The sequence below is a fragment of the Athene noctua genome, unplaced genomic scaffold, assembly GCF_965140245.1.
Source record: "Athene noctua unplaced genomic scaffold, bAthNoc1.hap1.1 HAP1_HAP1_scaffold_79, whole genome shotgun sequence".
Lineage (NCBI taxonomy): Eukaryota > Metazoa > Chordata > Aves > Strigiformes > Strigidae > Athene > Athene noctua.
Window position 1 is genome coordinate 391,048 of NW_027437566.1, and position 19,630 is coordinate 410,677.

At 45.8% G+C, this 19,630-nt stretch overlaps 1 pseudogene; it reads right to left on the reverse strand.

The window, feature by feature from the left end:
• Positions 1–8,418: 8,418 nt before the first annotated feature.
• On the reverse strand, positions 8,419–19,126 carry LOC141955026 (zinc fingers and homeoboxes protein 1-like; annotated as a pseudogene).
• Between the last annotated feature and the right edge of the window lie 504 nt (positions 19,127–19,630).

Here is a 19,630-nt window from a genome sequence, read left to right on the forward strand (position 1 = left end):
TTCCCCGCCACAGGGAAGCTGCTAGCCGGGAATTCTCTGCCTGGTTCTACCCGCTGTCCGGAACGCTACCCAGGGCAAAAGCGATCCTCGTCCTCCGTGCTTGCTTTTTCTCAGAAAGAGCCGTGGTGTGCGTTTTCGCCGGAAAACGCGTTTTCGGCCGAAAACGTGTACGTTTGCACTTCCCCGCCACAGGGAAGCTGCTAGCCGGGAATTCTCTGCCTGGTTCTACCCGCTGCCCGGAACGCTACGCAGGGCAAAAGCGGTTCTCGTCCTCCGTGCTTGCTTTTTCTCAGAAAGAGCCGTGGTGTGCGTTTTCGCCGAAAACGAGTTTTCGGCCGAAAACGTGTACGTTTGCACTTCCCCGCCACAGGGAAGCTGCTAGCCGGGAATTCTCTGCCTGGTTCTACCCGCTGTCCGGAACGCTACCCAGGGCAAAAGCGATCCTCGTCCTCCGTGCTTGCTTTTTCTCAGAAAGAGCCGTGGTGTGCGTTTTCGCCGAAAACGCGTTTTCGGCTGAAAACGCGTACGTTTGCACTTCCCTATCACAGGGAAGCTGCTAGCCGGGAATTCTCTGCCTGGTTCTACCCGCTGCCCGGAACGCTACGCAGGGCAAAAGCGATTCCCGTCCTCCGTGCTTGCTTTTTCTCAGAAAGAGCCTTGGTGTGCGTTTTCGCCGGAAAACGCGTTTTCGGCCGAAAACGTGTACGTTTGCACTTCCCCGCCACAGGGAAGCTGCTAGCCGGGAATTCTCTGCCTGGTTCTACCCGCTGCCCGGAACGCTACGCAGGGCAAAAGCGGTTCCGTCCTCCGTGCTTGCTTTTTCTCAGAAAGAGCCGTGGTGTGCGTTTTCGCCGAAAACGAGTTTTCGGCCGAAAACGTGTACGTTTGCACTTCCCCGCCACAGGGAAGCTGCTAGCCGGGAATTCTCTGCCTGGTTCTACCCGCTGCCCGGAACGCTACGCAGGGCAAAACCTGTTCTCGTCCTCCGTGTTTGATTTTTCTCAGAAAGAGCCATGGTGTGCGTTTTCGCCAAAAACGCGTTTTCGGCCGAAAACGTGTACGTTTGCACTTCCCCGCCACAGGGAAGCTGCTAGCCGGGAATTCTCTGCCTGGTTCTACCCGCTGCCCGGAACGGTACGCAGGGCAAAAGTGGTTCTCATCCTCCGTGCTTCCTGTTTCTCAGAAAGAGCCGTGGTGTGCGTTTTCGCCGGAAAACGCGTTTTTGGCCGAAAACGTGTACGTTTGCACTTCCCAGCCACAGGGAAGCTGCTAGCCGGGAATTCTCTGCCTGGTTCTACCCGCTGCCCGGAACGCTACGCAGGGCAAAAGCGATTCCCGTCCTCCGTGCTTGCTTTTTCTCAGAAAGAGCCGTGGTGTGCGTTTTCGCCGAAAACGCGTTTTCGGCCGAAAACGTGTACGTTTGCACTTGCCTGTCACAGGGAAGCTGCTAGCCGGGAATTCTCTGCCTGGTTCTACCCGCTGCCCGGAACGCTAGGCAGGGCAAAAGCGATTCTCGTCCTCCGTGCTTGCTTTTTCTCCGAAAGAGCCGTGGTGTGCGTTTTCGCCGGAAAACGAGTTTTAGGCCGAAAACGTGTACGTTTGCACTTCCCCGCCACAGGGAAGCTGCTAGCCGGGAATTCTCTGCCTGGTTCTACCCGCTGCCCGGAACGCTACGCAGGGCAAAAGCGGTTCTCGTCCTCCGTGCTTGCTTTTTCTCAGAAAGAGCCGTGGTGTGCGTTTTCGCCGGAAAACGCGTTTTCGGCCGAAAACGTGTACGTTTGCACTTCCCCGCCACAGGGAAGCTGCTAGCCGGGAATTCTCTGCCTGGTTCTACCCGCTGTCCGGAACGCTACGCAGGGCAAAAGCGGTTCTCGTCCTCCGTGCTTGCTTTTTCTCAGAAAGAGCCGTGGTGTGCGTTTTCGCCGAAAACGAGTTTTCGGCCGAAAACGTGTACGTTTGCACTTCCCCGCCACAGGGAAGCTGCTAGCCGGGAATTCTCTGCCTGGTTCTACCCGCTGCCCGGAACGCTACGCAGGGCAAAAGCGATTCTCGTCCTCCGTGCTTGCTTTTTCTCAGAAAGAGCCGTGGTGTGCGTTTTCGACGGAAAACGCGTTTTCGGCCGAAAACGTGTACGTTTGCACTTCCCCGCCACAGGGAAGCTGCTAGCCGGGAATTCTCTGCCTGGTTCTACCCGCTGCCCGGAACGCTACGCAGGGCAAAAGCGATCCTCGTCCTCCGTGCTTGCTTTTTCTCAGAAAGAGCCGTGGTGTGCGTTTTCACCGGAAAACGCGTTTTCGGCCGAAAACGTTTACGTTTGCACTTCCGCGCCAAAGGGAAGCTGCTAGCCGGGAATTCTCTGCCTGGTTCTACCCGCTGCCCGGAACGGTACGCAGGGCAAAAGCGATTCTCGTCCTCCGTGCTTGCTTTTTCTCAGAAAGAGCCGTGGTGTGCGTTTTCACCGGAAAACGCGTTTTCGGCCGAAAACGTTTACGTTTGCACTTCCGCGCCAAAGGGAAGCTGCTAGCCGGGAATTCTCTGCCTGGTTCTACCCGCTGCCCGGAACGGTACGCAGGGCAAAAGCGATTCTCGTCCTCCGTGCTTGCTTTTTCTCAGAAAGAGCCGTGGTGTGCGTTTTCGACGGAAAACGCGTTTTCGGCCGAAAACGTGTACGTTTGCACTTCCCCGCCACAGGGAAGCTGCTAGCCGGGAATTCTCTGCCTGGTTCTACCCGCTGCCTGGAACGCTACGCAGGGCAAAAGCGATCCTCGTCCTCCGTGCTTGCTTTTTCTCAGAAAGAGCCGTGGTGTGCGTTTTCGCCGGAAAATGCGTTTTCGGCCGAAAACGTGTACGTTTGCACTTCCCCGCCACAGGGAAGCTGCTAGCCGGGAATTCTCTGCCTGGTTCTACCCGCTGCCCGGAACGCTACGCAGGGCAAAAGCGATTCTCGTCCTCCTTGCTTGCTTATACTCAGAAAGAGACGTGGTGTGCGTTTTCGCCCGAAAACGCGTTTTCGGCCGAAAACGTGTACGTTTGCACTTCCCCGCCACAGGGAAGCTTCTAGCCGGGAATTCTCTGCTACTTTCTTTCCACTTATAGCAGTTTAAGTCAAAGGTGTGAGGAGCTAGAGGTGCAGCTTCTGGAGATGACAGATGAAAACACCAGACTGGCTGAAGAAAATTCTCACGTCTGTGGGCAGATGCTCTGGGCAGAAAGGTTCAAGCTGAAAACACTGACCTGAACAGATGTGAGTGGAGAGGAGGGAAACGCTGCCATCCAAACCATCAGCCATCTGCAAACCTGCTGGGAAGCTACAGAGCAGACTGAAAGCCCCGAGACGTGGCAGAAAGTGCTCGGAGAGAAATAAAAAGGGACCATGGAGAAGCCAACAACTGTTTTGAGCCCAGGTGAGTGAACCAGAGAATTGGTTTCAGGGCCCCTCAGAGTCAGCTTGGGCAGAGGACAGTCCTGGGTCCCGCCTTCTTTCAGAGGAGGACCCCGCAAGTGAGACCGAAGAACCAGTAGCAGACAAACAACAGTCTGTCATCCGGCAGGCTCTGGGACAAGAACTGGGAAATCTTCGAACATTCATAGCTTGGTACAACTATGATCCTTTTGATGGTGGCAGTGGGCAGCCTGAACTAGCTTCCTCTAACTGCTGGACAAGCTGTTTATGTCCTTGGGCAGGGAGAGAGCTGGTGGATGGCACAAGAGGATTCATCCCCTCTACTTTTGCTGAAGAAGATTCAGATGTTGACCTGCAAAACAAGAACTGGAATGATCCTTGTTTATTACATGTTTGGTCTCTTGCCTATTTTGGAGGAAGATGAAGAGCATCTAGATGTGGGTGGCGAGGGCTAAAAAGCATAAATAAATGTAGCCTGTATCAACCTCCAGAATATTTACAAAGTGAACTTAAAAGTGATTTTTTTTTTGTAATTTCTAAATTTTGTGGAAGGGGGGGACCTCTGGAGGGCAGCAGGGGCCTCCAGCGGGCCCCAGCAAAGCCCAGATGAGGCCCCGAGGCAGTCTGGAGGGGTATTAAGGGTGCAAAGCTCCCTGCTGAGCCCAGCTATTGTCCTGGAGTGCTCTGGAGGGTCATTTGGGCCCTGCACAGGCCCCTGCAGAGCCTGGGTAAGGCCCTGGGGTACTCTGGAGTGTAATTATGGCCCCACATGGGTCCCTGCAGAGCACAGCAAAGGCCCCTGGGGGTTTCCAGACAGCAGCTCTGCCATTAGAGCACCACTGCTGTTAGCAGCAATGGGGACCCTCCTCTCGGGGCTGGTTGGTGTGCATGTCTTCACCGTGGGGAGCAGAAAGCAAAGCAGCAAGTTGCATTGCCCAAGGGACCATCTGTAGGCATTGCTCACACGCCAGCATGTGTTTCCAGGGCACCCCGAACCCACTGCTGCCCCTGCGTTCGCACCCTGGAAGCAAGCTGGATGAATAGGCTGGGCTTGGCTAGGCTTTCCAGACCGTCCCCATGTCCTTTCCCAAGCCCAAACCGGCCCTGCAGGTCTTCTGGCTCAGCGATGGTTCTGCTGCTGGCGTCCTGTGAGTGTTGCCCATTAAAGCACTTGAGTGTGAAGCCTGATGCCTGGCCGTGTGCCTGCTGCTGGAGGTAGGTAACATGGGGGGGTGTGTGCAATCGCTGCCCACACAGAAAGCACCCAGAGGAGCACGGGCTCAAGGACGTCCCCTGTGCTTGCTGCTTGTGCTCCTTGGGAGCGTTTCACTGACTGCTTCTCCACAGGCTGCTTCCAGTCACTAGGGACTTCACCTGACTGCCGTAACTTTTCAAATATCATGGAGAGTTGCTTGGCAGCTACATCAGCCAGTTCCCTCAGGACTCTGGCACACATCTCGTCAGGTCCCACAGACTTTTGTACGTTCGGGTTCTGCAGGTGGTCAAGAACCTGATCTTCTCTTACAGTGGGATGGACTTTGCTTCCCCAGCCCCTGCCTCGAGAGGTGTGGGAAGAGAGGTTGCCAGTAAAGACTGAGGCAAAAAAGTTGAGTAGCTTAGCTTTCTCACCATCCATTGCTACCAGTTTGCTGGTTCTTCCACAGACTACTTCTTTTGAAAAAAAAAAACAAAAACAAAAACAACCAAAAACAAAAACCAACCAACCAACCAAACAAACAAAAAACAGAGCACCCTGGTCTGCTCTTGTTGTTCCTCTTAGAAAATAAAGAGCACCCAGGCGTTCTTCCTTCCTGGACCACTGCACATCAAGTAGATTTCGACTGGAGATAAGGAAGAAATTTTTTACTGTGAAGGAGGTGAGGCTCTGGAACAGGTTGCCCAGAGAAGTTGTGGATGCCCCATCACTGGCAGTGTTCATCATCAGGTTGGACGGGGCTTTGAATAACCTGGTCTAGTGTAAGATGTCTCTGCCCATGGCAAGGGGGTTGGAACTAGATGATCTTTGAAGGTCCCTTCCAAGCCAAACCATTCTATGATTCTGTGATGGAGAAAACTGTGTTAATGTTGCTAGTTACAGCACTAACACATTCCCTCACCTCAAAGCCAGCTGTATGCAAACAATAGCAGGACACACAATTAGATTGTGTTTGTACACAGCAATCATTTCAGAAACATCAGAACCAGGGTCAGAGGGTCCTTCCCAAAGCATCTGTAATATGAACAAGTGTTAAAACATCAAAATCAAACCTCAGTAACTGTTAACAGATTCTCACTTGCAGTTTGCAATCCTAAAATTTGCTGTTTAACTCAGCATGGAGTACTGGTGCATGTACTAATACCAATAATAATGTAAGAGCCAAAACATGAAGAAATCTATTACAGGCAGATGTAGAACTGTGCAGAACATAGAAGCAATGATGTGGCATTCAAAAGCAAGATGGAAATGCAAAGCCCCTTGTGCAATATGATCAGAAACAGAAAACTGAAGATAGAAGCAGCATGCCAAAAAAGTGAGAAGCAGGCCAAAAAAGGAGGAATTGAAGTAGCTGAGATGAGAGATAGCTAGGCACAAGGGGGGCAAAGGAATATTTCATAGCCCCAGTGAAATAAACACTGGGTATTTGGAACGGTAACTATGCGACATGTTCTGAACAACATTCATGTTGTTTCCTCTGAGTAGTTAAAAACAACATTTTTACTTCATTGTTATGTTTGAGAAAATACTGCCTGTTCTTAAGAACTGCAATTTGCCTTCCACTCCCGGAACCAGTGGGGAGCTAACTGTTGTGCTTCCAGTCTAAGAGACAACCTCAAATCAAACAATCTGCACACTCACCAAAGTCCCCAAATCACCTCGGCTAGCCACTGTGTATTTTGGACATAGTGGTCACAAAATGACAACATTTGGCAAGCATTTAATTTGCTACTAAAACAGCTCCAAAGTTATTTCTACCTTCTAAACTGTGGAGCCAAATCATCTGGCAAGTTCCCATGAAATATCTATACAGACCTGGTTCCACAGAGCTGTGTTCTGGTGTCCTAACTACTGAACCTACTCGAGAGTTGTGGCAGAACAAATTACGTGTGGCTACTCATGACTGTAAGTTTAAGGAGAAACCAGGTGAAGTCCCTGTTCCAGTTTTTTTCTGACATATTTGGCATTAAGCTTTCCACACTTGCTCTGTCTTTTCTATAAGACATTCTACTGTTGATGCCAACATTGTAATTAATTTACAGCACATTGTGGACAGTCCCTACTGAAAACTTATAACACCAGTTAGTCTTAAAAGCATCCCCAGCCCTTCAGGCGGGTTTCACTGCCATTTGAATATAGTGCTCTACACACGTACACAAAAACTTCCACCTAGCAAAGCACATGCATGACTCAACCAAATATTCTAGTGCATTAGTGCTTACCCAAGTATACTTGCCAAGTCATCATCTTTCGTAACAAGCTGACCAGGATGTGGTTTAATTGCATGAAGTCACCAAGCGATCAGAGATAATTTGACATGGCTGAAGGCATTATTCCATTTTTCCGGAGAGGTTTCACGGTCAACTTAGCAGAGTGCTACATCACACCAAGGGTTAGTGACGGGTTCCCTAACCAGTGTCTAAAAGCTTTAAATTCACCTAAAAATTGCAGATACAAATGTAATTCACATATGGTGAATTACCATTCAATTGTGAGTTATTTAATGTTTCAGCACTCTTTAGTACTTCATAAAGAAAACACAGGAAAACATGAAGAAAAGTCACAGCAAATTATGTCTAAGAGATTCCTAGTTTTAAACTATATCCATTAAAGAACACTTTTACAAAAAGCTACAAAGAATTTAAGTCTCACAGTTTAAGAGAAGATGTGGGAAGAGCACACCTTGTTTGCCTCAAATGCAAATTATTTCAAGCAAAAGAAACTGCAGGATAATATCTGGCTTCTTCTGTAGAAGCCCGAAGCTCAGAGCATCAGTGCTTCAGAAAATAAAGCAAAGTGGTGTCATTATCAACTGAAAGCATAACATAAGGGGTTGTACAATGCATAAACAACACTGCCAGCTTTCACAGCAAAGATTTTCTTCCTTGCAGGGTTTTACAAAGGATGTGATCTGACTAAACAGTCTTCAGTACATATAAACAACCTTGACAGTTTTTCTCCAGTGCGCTTAGCGAGGGAGCTGACAAGACTATAGCTAGTTCTATGCCTGCTAAGAACACTTACCTTTGAAGAAAGAAAATCTCCTTCCAGTTCTAAATTAAGTATTTACCACTGATATTTTTTCCTAAAACATATGGAATTATTCTTATTGACAATTTTCCAGCATAAATATATTTAAGATCTCTATCCATCTCTGAACAGGATATCACCATAACATCAATTAATCAAGAAATATTTTAAAAAATAATTTTTAAAATGGCTGATTCCATGGTTCTAAATGCAACAACATAGAATTTGATACCAAGAAACTTTCAAACTGGACATCATAAAGGAAGCCTTCCATCACACCGACATCGCACGCCTCAAAAAATTACAGGCTCTTCAAGCAAAACATGGTGAGGTTTACGATGTATGGCTACCTCTGAAAGTTGTACTGAGAGCTCGATTTTATACTGGATTCCTTATTATTTTAATACAAACAAATCAAAGAAAATTATGAGATGTTAAGCGTTTAAATGCAGACATTTATACATATTCTTAAAATATATACAATAAGAATTATTTTTAAATGTAATATGAACTTTATTGCATATATAATTCCATAATCATTTGGAGATATGAGAATAAATACAACAAAACCTTTAAGTTGCCAAAGGTAGGAGATATATATCTGAACAGAATTGTGTCCTGGTTCTCTTTGGCTTTTTGGTGGCGGGGAACTGCTCCGTGACCATTATGCGGTATTTCTCTGTATATCGTTTGTCTTGTTCACTGTTGCTGTTTGTTGTTGCTACCATTGCCACTGTTGTTGTTCAGATTGTTTTATCACACTGTTGTATTAAACTTTCTTCTTATTTAGCCCAGGTTTGTGCCTAACTTCCAGCACGACCGGCTGCGGGTGGGGGAGGGGCAACGGCAACGTGCTCTCCGGTCCTGGCAGGGCATAAACCAGCACAAATTGTCTATCCAAGTGGCTTAAATCATCTTGGAGATTACCGAAACATTTGATTTAAAATTCTGTGGCTGACGCAGTTACCAATGATGACACTGAAGGGCCTATGCATTTTACCTCACCCTGAAATTCCTCTTTTAGTTTTTCTGCTATGAGATCCAGCCCCATAGCCTGCAAAGACAGTAAGAAAGATGAGAAACAAGAAAATAACTTGCAGAGAAAACAACAAATATGACATTGATAACAGATTTTTACAAGAAAAGCCCTTGACACATGAACCACATGCCATGCAGAAGTTTCCAAGTCACGATCAAGTTGTCTGCCTGTTGCACTCTGCTGTAACCACCGAGAACTGAGTGCCCAAGCTACAGAGCTGCACAACCCCGCCCAGCTTCTGGCTACGCTTGTGCAGGGAGACTTTTACTCTCTGAGCGCCAGCGGATCTCTCAACACCAATGCTCTGCATTCAGTGCTCACCTTGCAAAGGCACCAACACTCATCTCCTCCTGGGGGTGTCAAGGGAAGCAAGGAAACAAGTTTCTTTTCCAAGCTTCCCAAAACCTGAGATAGTCTACATGCTGCTGCCCTCTTACGGTGAAATCCCACAGGACTTACCGCCACCCTGGCAACGGCTTGGTGCTCACTACCTTAAAGCTATAAGACTGACAGTGAAGTTAGAATCTCACTAGCTTCCTTTTATTCCTTAAAATAAAAGTCAGAAATTCTATAAATGGCACTAAAAATGTTTAATCTCTATGAATAAAGTCATGCAATGTTACTCTCCCCCTTTGTATTTCTTTAAAAATAGAATCCAGTACATCAAACAGGACAAAGAAATAATGTAAAAGGATGTCTCTGTCGTCTTCTGAAAATGTTTAATACTTTTTCTGGAAGTTTTTAATACTGCTGTGGTCATCAAAGTAATCTCCACTTCCATTTCATACTTGTGATTCACTCTGTGGTATCTAAAATTCCTGAGATAAAATCTGCATCCCAAGAAACTCACAGTGATGATGCATCTGCAAGTACACATCCAGTGAGAAACTTAACAACCCTGAACATTCCCAAAAGCTATATAGCTATCACTGTCAGTTCCAGATAATGCACTACCAGGACAACTGGTCCCAGCTAATTTACCATGTTTCCTGGCACAGTTAATTACCTGAGGGGAGTGTCATGCTTACAGACACTCTGTGCCTGAACTGGCTCAGGTACCTCAACCAGCCTACGTGTAGCTGAGAACTTGCACACTGTGAAACATCCCCTTACCTTGATCATCAACAGCAAGGAGTTTTCACCGAAACCAAGTCGTGCCACTTTGTCATCAATTTCTTTTTGACCTTCTATGTTATTTTCTAACGCAAAGGATGACTGCTGTAACCGAGTAAGCTGAAGTAAAAGCCTGAAACAAAAAAGGCAGTTCAAAAAAGGCACAGCTGGCAAAAGAGCAAGTCAGCAAACCTAAAACCAACCAAAATACAATACTTAAGAACGGCTCTTCTTCCTGACTTTTGCTAACTGCAAAACCTGCAAAGAAGTGAATACATCCATATCAATCTACTATGGGTATGGTATACCCCTGCTACCACAGAAGTACTGAGAAGTGCAAACATTTTTCTCTCCATGTATCCATCACACAAGTTCAAAGTGAAGCTTGGATCTGCTAGCATTAACTGTAGTACATCAGAGTCCCACATCCTTATTAAGGCCTAACAAGACAGCAGTGCATTTTTGCCTATGGCAGTGATTGACTTTGTAACCTGAAAATCTAGAAATTTTGGGGGTTTAGACAAATCTCATTCTCCCCACATAGGCCAACCCTGGAATATTTTCTGACAGCTTTCACCACCGTTTTATATTCAAGGCAGTGCCCCAGAAGTCACCACCATGATTTGGTGAAGGTTAGACATTGTGCTCACAATGTGGGTTCATGTCACTGAGGGACCCCATCACCAACTGCTCGACCAGAGAGCGCAGTGGCAGTTTCCAGAGTCATCCTCACACAAGGACTGTAAAACATGTCAGCAGAGGAAATATCTAACTATATTCAACCAAGAGACTACTAGAACTTAGCAGTATCATGACTGAAACTATGTTTAACTCAAGCTTTATGCATATAGGACAACAAATTGTATCGCATTTACCAAGGTTAAACAAAGCAGGTGTTACAATAACGGAGTGTATTTTTATGAAGAGAAAATCTTAGATTAAAGTTGAGCATTATAAACATCAAAATTTATAAGTCTGAGCCAGTAAACCATTTGTAATTTCAATAAAGTTTTGACTGGGAAATTCAAAGTAAAAACAGAAAGTATTTTTAATTTGTAAAGCATTTTTGTTTCAAAATTTGCATCAACATAATGTAAAAAAAAAGAATAAAAATTAAACAAAACAATTTATCCAATTTTTTTTTTTTTTTTGGTTGACAAAACTAGAAGAGTTCATGATGTTTTAACACAGAACCTTATTTCCTACAAAAAGCAATACCAACATCCCCTTTCCAGGTGCAATTTACCTTGTACCTGTTTATGCAACATGCACTTAAAATCCAACAGACCTGAAAATATTAGACAACCTATTTAATGCATAAGCCCTGAGCAGGGGACAAGTTTACCCTGGACAAGTGTATCTGCAAATATAAACCACAATAACATTTTGTGAAACTGTGCAGCCAAGCAAGCAAATACCACAATTTTTAATTGTCTCAATGCTGAACTATACACACCAAAACAAGCAACACAGATTATTTTAATATGAATGTAGCTTTAATATTAAATATCAGTACTACATTTATTAACTTCTCCCAAGTAGCAATTACAGTCACCATCTCTTAGCCTGAGTACAATTAGAAGCTACTATATCTTTTTTTACATTTCTTAAATCTTGCCCTAACAGGTGTTCGCTGTCAACATTTGTGGAAGTTCATAAAATGGCTTTAAATACTCTCAGTGACTCATACATTACTGAGAGGCAAGAGGGTGGGAAAAAATCCAAGACTATTTTAACAAAACCAGTTCCTAATTATCTCTTTGACAGATTACGCTTTGGGGATTTTTGTTGTGTACAAGAGTTTTAGGAACAGAGGGAAGAAAAGGAAAGAGCATTTTAATGCAGGCCTGTCAATCAGCTGTCACAGAGTTCATTTTTCAACCTCATCCATTATGCAGATTGGGGTATTATTACAAAATATATTTTTGCTCAAGCATGAGGCTTCAAGCAAATAAGACAGGTGGCACTCGCAGAAGGAGGACTGGCTAGCCTTCCCTTTGGGGCACTTCTGCTGCTGCATCTTTAATACCAAACCAGGAAACAGCCATGCTCTAACAGAAGCATTTGTTGAAGAACAAGCCCTTTTGTATATAATTACTTGAAAAGATTAATATAATAAGGCCATTAAAAAACGCTTTACTTCTCAACAGTGTATGACGCTGGTTTACTCTTTTCACTCAGATTGAGGTTGTTCACAGCTACCATGCTGTGGATTTGGTTTTTTAAGATCTGAAGCAAGAGCAGAGTGCTACTAAGTTAGCATTGCCAATGCCAAAACAAACATTTAATTGAAAATGTAAACTGAAAATAAATATTTTTATTTATTATATTATATTAAGGCTGGGAAAAATATGCTTTAAATTGTTCTCGATTGGGCAAAGTTAACATTATTCTAAGAATACATTTAGTTACCTTGCTCTAATAAATGAGGCACATGCCTTTATCCCAACTTTCTTCGACATGTTCTGCTCCCAGGACTCAGAGGCTGTGTGTTCCCCTTCGTCCATCCTTTCCAGTTCTTCTGAAGCGCAGAGGAATTCTTTTACAGCCTGGCTGCTGCTACAAGTCACTGCATTCTCACTCTTGGTTTCTGTAGCAAGGCCGGACCAAGCGCCTTCTTTCTGGCTGTCTGATCTGTGAGGCTGCAAATTAATCTCTCTTCCAGTCGATGTTTTGAAACTACCACCCCTTACAATAACCTCTTCAGACTGATTTATATTTGTTTCTGGAATGACTGATGAAGACAAGCTCTGTAAAAGGCTCATATAAACTTCAGCAAGTAACTTCCAGTACCAAGGGTTGAAAGGATGTAAGCAGATCAGTTGCTGCAGGCATGTGATCTTTTTTTCTACATTTTCCAGACCCTGGTAAATGGAAAACTGCAGGTTGAGAACCATTGCTAAGTGATCTGTGTTAGCAGCACTGCTTCTCTAGAAACAAAAGATAATAGATTAAAACCAGGAGTAGAACAGAATCATCATTCAGAGCCTAAGAAAATGTCTCCCTTAATAATGACACACATATATCACTAGAAGTAATTTTTCAATTGTACAAAACTGCGCTCTTAATTTTAAACGATACATGATAGAGATCATGCACGATGAAGCTGACAGCATTCCCTTCAGCTGCCCTGTCCCAGTCTGAAAGGCAAGGAGGCTCAAATGCTGTCATTTGTTTATATGCTTTCAGAGTTTTATACAGCTGCCCTTCTTTGTAGCGTAAACACCTTTTATGTAAAATAAACAGCAGCAGTAAAACTCTAGCAGACTCTAGAGCCTCTGGACTTTTTCCTTTATGGGAAAAACTCAATTTGTGGTTAGATACTCTTCTTGGTGGCAGCTTGGCAGCGAGTATATGGAAATAAAAGGAGTTTTGAACCGTCCTTTTATAGTGCAAAGATTTAAGCATTCATTTATCCCCTTTCTTATACTTCCTATTACATTACATTAATTCTGCCTGGCAGGGCATGATATTTAGTCCCTTCCAGGACTAGCAGCCTCCCTGCACAGGGAGCTCATTGTGGTACAGGGTGTTCTGATTTCTAAAGAGAGATTATATCTGCAGTGACAGTTACCCTCTCTTTACCAAATACTCTGAGCACTGAACATCCTGAAGGATTATACACGTGAAGATTATTTTTCCAGAAAATAGTCCATATAAAGGAACTACTGGCAATATTTTAATGTTCAAAATCTAAAAGAACGATTGCATTATTTACCATTTTTTCTGCAATATCCAGAGCCTCCTTATGCCTTCCTAAGCGACATAAACACCGAGCCTGGCCCTCTTGGACATCTTGTCTCATTGCAGTGTTACTGGGAGGTAAGAGTAGTAAGCAGTTTGAATATTCACACAGGGCTTTCTAGTAGTGTCGACAAAAAGAAAAGCCAAACGAAACAGTAAGAGATTTTCATTTAAAGGCAAGCTTGACAGTATGCTTTGGTTATGACTACAGTCACAAAGGGAATTCAGGAGCTGAAGTACACATTCTCATTTCTCCAGACTCAGCTATCACCTATGCCAGCAACAGACGAGGGCCCTGGTACTACACAGTCAAATCTAGACAGTGATGAGCAACCTCAATCCTAACTCGTGCTTAAGCCCTGGCAGGATTTACTACACATCAGTCCACCTCTCCCTCACCAGGCCTGATCCAGAAGGGATCATCCAGAAGGGATCATCTGCAGCACAAGACGTACCTCCCCCAGCCACCAACTCAATGATCAGAGCACTTAACCTAAATTTGGAAGACCTTGTTTCAAATTCATATCATTGTCCACAGGAAGGTTTGAACCTGCAGGTACCTCACCTCACATGAATAATCAGCAAGTCGGAGAATACAGCAAGGAAGGTGAATCTTTATCATTCCTGTAGGGTGGTTCTAATTTGCACAAAATAATTATATGTTAATTGGGTTAAGGAAAAAGACAAGAATGAGCAATACTTCTGTAGCTTAATGCTCAGGGCATTCAACGGGGCTCCAATTAACATTTAAATACATTAAATTACGTATTCAGTGAAGCTAAGGCTGGGATCTTGGTTCCTCCCCCTCCATGTGAGTGCTCAGACCAGAAGACTAAAGAGCAGTGCTTATTCTCCCATCTCTCACAATGAATATTTAATTATTCCTTGCAAAATTGAATGGTTCTAACACAAAGAGCTTCCAGGCAACATACCCTAAATACTTCCTAGCAAAATGGCTGAAATATTTTTCTTCCTTGGTGTTAAGCTTGCATTCCTTCTCAACCAAAAGAGACATCTCCCTTCTGTCCAGAGAATGCAGCAGCCACTGGTCAAAACGGATCACAAGGAGGAATGCAAGACACCCCTGTTTGCCTTGTTACGGGACAAAGTGATATAACCTGGCAAGAATCAGGCATTACGAATTCCAAGTAGATTCTACAGTCACCTGTATCTTAAAAATGGGCACAGCTTAGATCACTGCTGTCACTGGCATTGCTTATCACGTGGCCTAGGCTGACATAAAAAAGTATTCACAACAAACAAAGAGATTACTACCCCCATGTATTTATTTCCAGCCCCCTTTCTAGGGACAGTGCTCTCAAATCTGTAATTTTATGTGCAGTCTGATTCTGGTCCTGTCACAGTGATCCAGGCTAAGCAATAAGACTGAAGACTAGACATTTTTAACATGGATCATCATGACAGAAATGGGTTAAGGACCAATGGTCTGTTCCACTAGGAGATCTGAAGGGGTGTCATTCTACACTGAGAGGGCACCACAGCACACAGCAAGAAGCAATCTGCTCTTCCTGAGGGTCAGCAGCCATGTCTGACCTCTGTCTGAGGCATCTTTCTTCTCAGCACACTTTTATGAATCCATTCAGGGTGTCTCAGCTGAGACTGGCAAGCATCTGTTGTGTATAGACAAGGCAGCAGTAGCACTGGAATAACATTAAAAAGCAGAAGTCAGTGCCAGCTGAGATATACAAAAAGGTCCACAAATCCAGTGGGCAAGGCAGAAGGAGTGGAGTTAGAAGCTGGCCTGAGGGCTTTGAAATCAGGGAGCCTGTAATGCAAACCATATAGCCTGGAACAAGAAGCTATTACAGCTGAAACAAGGGCGGAAGTGGCTGGTTTCAACCAGGAACAAGGTAACAAAAGACTGGATCCTGCAACTACGACTATAAAGGCAGGAGAGCATCGATGATCAGGAATGAGGCTCAGAAAGTAGGCAGTGAGGACAGGATCTAGGACTACATCAGGCAGGAGCAGAAACAGAAACGTAAATGCACCCCAAAGGCACAACCAGCCATCCAGAGAGAGAGAGCAACAGAGAGGTGGGGCAATTCATGAGGCGGCTCATAAGACAACTGTCACGAGCCTGACAACCACAGTCAGCTTTCACCTGGCAGCAGGGGGAGCTCTGAGAAAGGTGAGCAGCAGCCAGGTGGTTGACAGGAGATGAGACAGCCTTTGTGGGACATGGTATTATCCCCAGGAGCAGAGAAATCCACACACACACCTCTGGCTGACTATGACTTTCACGGCCACAAACACCAGCTCTGCTCACCACTGAACTGCTCAGGTGGGCAAGCCTGATCTGGATCAGCTCTGGGTGCAGAACAACATTTCTGGCCAGTTCACATTGACTTCACACTGACTCCTGGAAAGATGACATCTGGCTGGGGGAGCCTGCCAGAACAGTTACCCATCGTGGCCTGGCAGCAGCTCAGCCAGCAGGACTGCTCTTCACCAGGTCACCACCCCTGCCCGTGGGCCAGTCATGCTTTCTGCACAAACGAGGAACCACCAAGCTGGATATAACCCTGCCACTCACTCTAGCATCTCCAGGCCACGGCTCTACCGGGAGGCTTTTATATAAATAGACACATTTCCTCAGCGCACCGGGGACCACAGGCTCAGCCCAGTTTATCCCCACAGCTTCCACCCACCAGGGCCCAGGCTCGGCTCAGACCCCCAGGCCGTGTGAGAGCCCTGGAAATACCTCAAAGTCCTGCTGCCGGTAGAGTGCCTGGGGCAGGCGCCCTGAGAAGGCCTCATGCCCTCCGCCGCTGCATGGGCTGGAGGGGAGAGCCGGCTGGGGCACTGGCTGGAAATGGCGGCGGTGGCAGCCTGGGCGCTGCTGGCCTTCCAGGGGCGAGCCCGCCGAGCGAAGCAAGAGCAGAGGAAGGCCCGGCCTCAGGGCAGCATCTGGCTGACTCCCCGTTTCTGGCGTTTGCCTGTCGGTGTTAGGAGGGGGTGGTAAACGGGTGCGGTTTGCACCCCTGGACAGGCAGCAGGGCTGTCGCACCTCCCCAGCTCTGGCAAGGAGTTTGGTCACAAGTCACTGTAATGGAAATGTAAGATCTTGTAACAAATAGTCAAACCAAGCTGCTTTGATAAATTAATTGCATAACTGCAGAGTTGTTCTGTTAGTATCTTGGCTCAGTGCCTACATGGGGGCGGGTGGGCGTGTATTTTGGTAACTTTTCCATTTGATTTCACTTCTGCTCCAAAGCAGAAGGTGGAAACTTGAGAAATCTCAGCGTTTTTGAGACAGGGTTTCCCAAAAGGGGATATGACTAAGTGAAGACTGATCCTAGAGCTTCTTCAAGACAAAGATTTTCAGGCACACCATTCCTCATTAACAGCACCTAGGTGAAGCTGTAGCTACCTCAGCTGTTTGCCCTGCCTCACAATACTACCATGCACAGAGTGTGCTGTGTTTTAAGTGTACTGCAATGCTGTTTCCACCTTGCCAGTCCATCCACCCAGGAAGGTCCATTTTGTCCCATCTAATCACCACGCAGGTTTGGAGAGGGTGAGCTGAAAAGTCATCCTTGTACTTCCTTAACCTGCAAAATGGACTAATGAACCTGGCTATACCAGAACGGTCTTTGAGGCCAAAGCACTGCTTGTATGCATAATTTTAAAGGTTTCCTTTCTAAGTAGACATGTGGTTTTTTGTTGTTCTAAGTGGATACATGCCCAAAATATCTTTCCATGCCAGCATATTTATGACTGGATGTAGCACCAGCTGGCATAAATCCCTGGGTAGAAACTCAAATTTGGCAGGTAGATTTGATCAAAAAAATAAAAGGGGATTGAGGTTTCTTTTGCATGTCTCATGGACACTGGACACACCTATTCCCTTCCCACTCCTCCAGGACTGCCAGTCATGCTGCAACACACCAGTCTAACGAGCAAAGCATGAAAATCCAGCAAGACGATTAAGAACAAATCAAAAAGAAGAAAAAACAAAAAAGAAACATGAGTAATCAAAGTGAAATGTGGCCCCAGCTCAAAGTAAAACACAAAGAGCAAGGCACTCCCAGGGGCAAATCTCAGAGAAGCCGGTTGGCTGCCAGCTTGGATTGCCGAGTCCTCCAGGGCTGGGTGTTTCAGCCGCCGTGGCCTCTGAGGATACCAACATGGTCTGCAGAGGCTCTGTGTTGCAACAGAGTGCGCCTTTGTCTGGTAAATCAGCGATAGGAGAGCAGTGATTCCTGAGCACCACACAGGGGGCCTAGCAGCTGACTGCATGGTTTCAGTCATAAATCACAGGCATAAAATTGCTTCTCTTCCTCCTTCCTCCCTTGCCTGGCTCTCCCCCTGCCTCCCCTCAGACATTTAAAAGGTTCCTCATGTATTAATTACAGAAATTAAAAAATGCAACTTTAGGAAATTCCTGTGCCTTGTCAACACTGGAGATTTGCTCAATTTCTCCCCTAAGACCCGAGTCATCAATGTAGCTGCCAGAACACAAATTCCCACTGTACTTAAGTAAAGCTGTTTGCCTGAGTCTGCACAGCATGATTTGCTACGGTGCTGTTAGCCCTGGCTTCACACAGGAGAAATCTCGGGAAGAGGCAGCTTTGAGGGGGCTCAGAGATACAGGAGCCCTACAAGAGCCTGCATGGCTGCAGCTGCGCTGTGTAGGCATCTTCAGGGATAAAAGAAGCCATAGATGAATCTCTTCCTAAAGGCAGCCAAGGTATTACTCCACCATCAGCCTAAACCACCAGCTCTGCACATGAACATCAGACCAAGAGAACAAACGGGCCCCAGTAAGTTGTGGTTGATGAACAAGTTCCCGTGCATCAGCAAAGCTACTGTAGCTGTTTACACGAGCATGCTTCCTTATGCTGGTGGTGAGGTGCTGTGACCCAGCTTCAACCTCGGCAACTAGCAGGCTAGCATGCTTCATCTTGCAGTCAGGGTGAGCCCAGAGCCCACAGCCTGGGTGGTGAAGACAACTCAAGCGATAGGCAGGAATTTGTCACACTGCTCTATTGCCTGAGCCTCTTGGCCAAGGAAAGAAAATACAGCATGGCAGATGAAGCTTGTCTAGATCCCGACAGCCCTTCTTCTCCTCGTTTTCCAGTCTACTCTGAGGCAAAATTAATTTGGAAGAATTCTCCCCCAGTGCTTCTCTAATTACTGATGTTATCTGTATTGTGATAGCCTCCATGGGTCCTCGCCACAGTCCAGCCACTCTTGTGCCAGGAGCATGTACACCACAAAGTTTTCAGAGACCATCAAGCACACAGTAGAAACAAGAAACCTTGGTCAGCAACTAGGGCCCTACCTTGGTAGGCACTATCCACACACATCGACCATGCAGCTCTCACATGGTTTAGAGCTTTATTAAAATATGCTGGAAAGTAGCTGCTCTTGGAAGAAAGCAAAGGAGAGACTAGTTCCCTCCTCAAAGCAAGAGAGCTGCCTGCAGTGAAGAGGGCAGTAAGGCCCACAGCGAGCACTCCTCAAAGGATGGGCGGCTCCTGAATCTTAAGTGGATTCTTCCAGACACTGTGAAATATTCATACCTTGAGGGAAGATTAGTTTTCTTGACAGTCATAGGCTTCTCCCTAAACATGAAAAGAGGGGAGCAGCTCTTTATTTTCTGACATTGTCTCACTGTGTCCTTGTCTCTTGCTTTTTATTTAGATTGCAAGCTCTTTACAGCAGAGACCATCTTTCATCCTCTTAGCATAGTGTCACACACAAGGAGATATTGTCCATGACTAACTCGGGAGGGTAATACAAATAACATTTCATGGCTAGGGCCATACAGAGGTTACCACTACTACAAACTGCAAACAAATCTGCAGTTAAAGTTCTGATGAGCTCAGATGAGCTCTAGCATATCTTACTATGATGGTATGAGATGCAACTGCAGAGCTCAAGAGCAATCGTCCTGGAACAGTAAGTGGTCATACTGAGGGTGACAGAAGCCTGACCCCCTGAGCCAGAGCTACTGACCCAAATTTCAGAAAAATAATACTTGTCTCAAACTCAGTACATCTTTAAAGAAAGTCCTGGTAGATCAGAATGGACATCCATCTCAAGCTAGCTGAGAAAC